The following is a 6,582-nucleotide window of genomic DNA, read 5'->3' as shown; positions in this document are numbered from 1 at the left end:
ATGTTGCTCGATTCGGAAAAGACAATAGCCGTAAATATTTTATTTTTGTACCAATTTCTTTGAGGTATGCACCAGTCTACGGGGAAAAATATAAGCTTTCCACAGAATATTGGATCTTCGTCAGTTTATAAGCCGTTTTATCAAACACTTTGCATAACCTTGGAAGTTGCTTGTATTAGAGCGGGCTTCAGTTGCAAGCTATTTCGTTTTCTGGCGTTATCTGGTCTACGTCATGATTAAAAAGTCAGCCGGGAGTACGGAAGGCAAAACTCTACCTAAATATGTTCATATTTTTATTATGAATGACATAAATCTTACCCTTTTCTTCAATTGTCAATTCTGACACCAGTTCCAAGTCGAAAAAAAAAAGGACTACAGTTTAAAGCAGATTTTAGAATCCGTTGCAAATGCAAAGCAACATGCCTACCGTTCTCTTTCTATAATTATGTTAACCATGAAAAACATTTTATTTACTATACGATTCACATAAACACAAATGAATATTTAAATGATTTTTACTCGCTGCGCTATAAGTGATTTTAAAAGTCGTAAAATTGTTGTCTGCATTTGTAAAGAAATTGACTGTGATCGATGGCTGTTAGTTTTTAAAATCATTTATCTGTTTACTATTTTCTACTTTGTTTACTCCACATGGCGTCCATTCTCGTTCTTATTCATGGCTATTTTGGGTCTTTTTTATAAATAGAGAATCACAAGTAATGCAACTAAGTAACAATACTATCAGATTTACACGGCAAAGTTCCAAGTTCAAATTGTGATTTCGTTTATCAAACTCTATAGAAATTTATTTATTATTTTATTACAACAGTTCCAGAAAAAATATATACCTTTTAAAAGTCTCTCTTTTGAGGACAGAAGAACCTATTCGTCACATTCACGAGTGTCAGTGTTTGTCAGTTACTCTTTACAAAAATAAACTGAAAAAATACATTTAGCTTTACAACACTCGCGTTAAAGTGTAACCCTTTCCATAGCATACAAAAGTGTTTTTTCTTTTATTTTAACTCTTTCTCTCACCGAGAGCACATACATTTTTTATCAATTTCGCCATTGTGAAATAGAATAAAACACATTTTACTACATAGGATAAAATGAGCAATACTTTAAACATCTTCAAAACCAAAACATAATATTATTTTCCGCAGGACTAAATCTACGTGATTTGACGTGCACTATTGCGATACAAGTAAGTGTTATTGCTTTAAGGAACAATCATTTTTTCACAATCTCTCTGTGAAAGATCAACAATGAAAAACTAAATTGTAGAAAGAGAACGGTAGGCATGTTGCTTTGCATTTGCAACGGATTCTAAAATCTGCTTTAAACTGTAGTCCTTTTTTTCGACTTGGAACTGGTGCCAGAATTGACAATTGAAGAAAAATTTAAGATTTGTGTTATTCATAATAAAAATATGAACATATTTAGGTAGAGTTTTGCCTTCCGTACTCCCGGTTGATGTAAACCTGACATATAATCATGACGTAGACCAGATAACGCCAGAACACGAAATAGCTTGCAACTGAGGCCTGCTCTAATACAAGCAACTTCCAAGGTTATGCAAAGTGTTTGATGAAACGGCTTATAAACTGACGAAGATCGAATATTCTGTGGAAAGCTTATATTTTTCCCCGTAGACTGGTGCATATCCCAAAGAAATTGGTACAAAAATAAAATATTTACGGCTATTTTCTTTTCCGAATCGAGCAACATTTGTCTTGGAAATGATGCCGAAAATGACGTCAATGTCACGTGGTATTGCCACACTGTGAATTAGTTTACAAATTTATTGATGCATACACGTAGTTCCACTTTTGACGGCCCCTAGAACTGGCTTTAGCAGAATTCAACATTTTACATGAAAATTAAAGTTTAATTTTTAATTCAGCTTCATCATCTTTAGTCTTTCTCACTTGGAATGTTTGTCACTGCTTATTGCAGCATTATTGTTCAAATTTTCAACACACTCCAATTAATACCTGGGTGACGAGAACGAGTATAATAGATTACTTGGTCTGTCCTTATTTGACTCAAACCCGGACATCTTTCTTGCAATACACGTGACCTTCTACTGGACCACGGCTCTACATAACATATGTATCTACATGTACTTCTTTGCAACTATTGCTTCATTTTAAAGATGTCAATGACGTTTGCTTGTCAGACCATCTTTCAGTTACTTTTATTTGTGAAATATACAACAATTATCTTTATGTTGTCTAATACCTCTGTGTATTATTGTGCTTATATCATATATGCATTTTATGAACAGGCACAATCAAACCGAGCCTGCAACATTTTCAATTTTGCCGTGTTGGGCTTTCTTTAGGGACTCTGTATTTATCTATTTTATATTGTTTTATCGACGCCAAGATTGTTCAGTATGAGAGCACAAGGGAATGGTTAACATTGTCTGGCCATCTTATTTATTCCGTGATTTACTAGTTCAAGGCGAACTATTCTGAGCAATTTAGATAAAAAGCTTTGAAGCTATCACTAATAATTACGTCAATATTTGTTCAAGGCATTAAAGCCATGACATAAACTTGCTAAATCAGTATCTACCGAATTCAAGTAAATATTGAGTACATGAATACCTAATGTAACAATATACATTCATTATTTTTGCAGCACGTTTTTATACGGCCATCAGATATTAGAATTGATGGATACATTTTTTAAGTTGTATTTTTTACTTAAATATAATAAACATATCATTTGAAGGCAAACAAAGGTTTAGAAACCAATGACTTAAATTTGTTGTCGAAATCTGAGATTTTATAGCAATATATTATAACTAATTACTATAGTTGTCTATCACTTTTTAAAGGTAAAGTACATAAAGATTTGAGCTGCTTGTATAGTAGGCGTTGCTGTATCGTGAATATTACAGTGGGTACTCTGTAGATACAAAACGACATAACATCACATTTAAATTTCAACTAAATCGTATGTCATAACATTACTTATGTCGGTAACTAAATCGTATGTCATAACATTACTTATGTCGGTAACTAGATCGTATGACATAACATTGTTTATGTCGGTATGTATTCATTTGTGTGAAAAAGTTATTCTAATTAGACTTGGAATGTAAATTATTATCCAAACTATATCGCTATTTATTTCAGCTGCATACTAGATATAATCACTAGAAATAAAACGTTTTTTTTCAACTAGGATTTGTTATTATATAAATAACAAATGGGTTTGTGGGTAGCAGTTAAAATATCATCCCGAGGAAATACTGTTACCCGAGGCGTAGCCGAGGGTAACAGTATTTTTACGAGGGATGATATTTTTACTGTTACTCACAAACTCATGTGTTATTTATTTTATTACCCCGAACAAAAATACTGAGATGATCTGAAATTGTCAACTAAATCTAACTGTAACAAAAATATACCAAGAGTAACAATAACAAAACTGTCCTTACCTTTTAAGTTTTAAGTGTACTTTAGGCCTACTTGAAAAGTTTTCTTTTTCTTTTATTCTTTAAGCAAGTGATGGTATCTACAATTCATAAACATACAATAAGCTAGGTTTTATTTAGAAAACAAAACACTAACTCATTTACACGGTTATGATCTGTGAAATCTGATCCTTCTGTTTCCAGAATATTCTTAGCATGGTTTTGGACAAAATAACGATGATATCCTATGTCTGTCCACCATATCTGTAACGTTTCACTGATTAAAATTGTTAAATAATCCTTTGTTGCATGCTTAGATCGTCTGCATGTTCCAGTTTGACACATAATTGTTTACATTGCAATTACTTCCGTTGAAAACGGATGTTCACTTTTTGACTATCCAACAAAAAGATATTTTATACGCGAAAAGCACACCAGGGTGCAAACAACTAAATTTTATGAGTGTCATAGTTACTCCAGAGAAGAAATTGATGTCGTGTCGGGGTTTAACGTTGAAAATAAGAAGGAATCGAGAAAAAAATGGCGGCCATTTTATTTCATTTTATTTAGAAAATAGACCACGTGACCAGATTTTATACTGTTAAAAATCCTGTTACCTATGTAACAGTACAAAATTCTTAGTCACGTGGTACACTTGCATCAACAGTGAAAATAACTCCCAGAGGCCTATGGGAAATTAGCATTACGAAAAAAGTGAGGGGTAATAAAACGCAATGCGATAAAAACGAGGGGGGTAATTGTCTTTGATACAGATAAGATGCAGCTCTCTCACTGAAAGTATGGTTTGTCGTTACATCTGAGGATGTATCTAAATTTAAAACTTTACCATGTTGATGTTAAAATGTTGAAAATTCTGTTCAAGTCGGTGCTAGGGGGTGTGGACAGTAACTTGCACTTTCCAGTATAGGCTCAATCAAACCGAGATTGCAACGTTTTCAATTTTGTCGTTTTGGACGTTCTTTGGGTTCAGCTGTTAAGAAGAGAAAATAATTAACTATCATGTTACTGCAAGAAAAGACAATATACATGGACAGTACTTTCAGACAAAATTATATCTGACTTGTAAAAACATCAAGCTCTTAATTAATACATCGTTTTACTCGAAAGTTATAGCATTATTTAAATACAAAATGTATATGTGTTTCTAATCAGCCCGGTAGGCTGTTTGTTTCTATCTACAGTAATGAAATAATGAATGACTATTATTGGTTGGGTTTTCATTCAATTAAGGTTAATACGCACAAAATCCCTTTATTGTTTGCGTTATTCGTCACACCAGCGCAGTATTAGTCATATGGCTTTTCTTTTTGTCTAGCTTTACTGATGCAGGAAGACGACAAGTGCCCTTCCGCCAATTACTTCCGGCACGAACAGGCACCTGAGTCAAACAATCTTCTTTTTGTCAAAAAATAAAAACGATTATATAATAACTGAAAGTCAAACCTTCATTAATTAACAAATAATAACACTTGTGGGAGCATTTTAAGAGAGACAGAGAAGGAAAGAGAAAAGGGATGGGAGAGAGAGAGGGAGAGGGAGAGGGGAGAGAGGGGGGGGGGGGGAGAGAGAGAGAGAGAGAGGTCATAACATATTTGGCATGTGTATGTGTATTCAAATCATTGTCAGTAATAAATCTGGCACCAAGCCTGTCATATTTGCGAGACATTAAATGTTTTCGATTATGCAAAGGATAATAAAACTGACTTTTTTTCAATAAACAACTCTGTAATCTATCGATCCATAGATAATCAGTATTTTGGTATTATTACCTTGCAAGTTTATACCCAAAGACATAAATACAAGTTGAGTTATGATATAATTCTTTTCAGAAGTTGTATTTTTAATTTTGTAGGTAGTTTATCACATTTATATTTCACTCGTATTTTCATAGATCGCGCTGCTTGATTAAATCATACAATTAAAGCACTGGTCTGATTTTCTCATTAATAGAAACAGACTCAGATATCCTATATGTGTCTGATGACTCATTAATCAGGACAATTTTTGTGTCAGAAAAAAGGTAATAAATTATCTTCATCTATAATAATTCAATGTATTAATTATAAAATTCCTAGGTTACATTGAAAAGGATTCGCAAGGAATATATCGGTACATTTACGTTATCTCTGGACTGGATTTAAGTAAGGTTTAATCAGATACATTTGACAGAGGAAGAAAGCAATATAATCATTTACAGAGTGTCCTTCTGGCAGTAGTCATCATATTTTATTCAGTTATCAATGTTAAGCTTAATTTTGGACGCCGCATACCAAGTTCAAAGAAATTTTCTTTTTATGTTTTAAGCAAGTCTTCTCCAAACGCTTAATATTAGCTATCTATTTTTTCAAGTCTCCTGCAATTCGTTAAAATACTGTTATAAACTTTTAAGAGAATCGAAGCGTTGTAGTTCTGTTACACGATCTATTGAAGAACATGGAAAAGTATAAATAAACTGACAATCAAGTCATGTTGGAGGGGATTTATAATAATAATAACAACAACAGGCAGACAGACAATTTATTTTAATCAAATAAGGCTGATAAGCCAACATCATATTTACAACATAACGAACAGTGCATAATTCTGTTAATGAACTATTGAGGCAAGAAAATACGATAATAATTTTTTATCAAAAGAAGATTACGGCAATATATCAAAGCATCAAATATAACATATGTAATGCAAAATCTTACTTTCAACATGGCCTTAAATGAACATAAAAAAGAAACAAGAGAAGAGACATCACAAGTAATTATAAAGATTATTACAATCAGTACATTTTATCCTACAAAGAAAACAGACATTTCTAAAGTGGAAGTATTAACATGACTTTGCCTCTTGTGACTTCGTTTTGTTTCTAAAGTTAAAAAAAATATCTGTCAGGTCGAAAATTTGTTTAGCGAAAAACTCCTCGGTTCTGCAATTTTCCAATGTGTTTATAGTATACCTAAAAGACTAAGAAAATGCCTTCAAAGATTGGATCCGATGACTGAAACCGAGTATGCAATTTTGATGTAACTTTGTTGTGATTTATGCTTCCGAGGGATCACCCTTTCTCCAGATTTTTGTATAGCTTGAGAAGTTTGAGGGTACAAAATTAAAACAAAATCCATGAAATCTAAAGGTATGAA

Source organism: Ruditapes philippinarum, unplaced genomic scaffold (genome assembly GCF_026571515.1).
Source record: "Ruditapes philippinarum isolate M1 unplaced genomic scaffold, ASM2657151v2 ctg1654_1_1_1_1, whole genome shotgun sequence".
In the NCBI taxonomy this organism is placed as follows: domain Eukaryota; kingdom Metazoa; phylum Mollusca; class Bivalvia; order Venerida; family Veneridae; genus Ruditapes; species Ruditapes philippinarum.
This window is presented reverse-complemented; position numbering follows the sequence as displayed.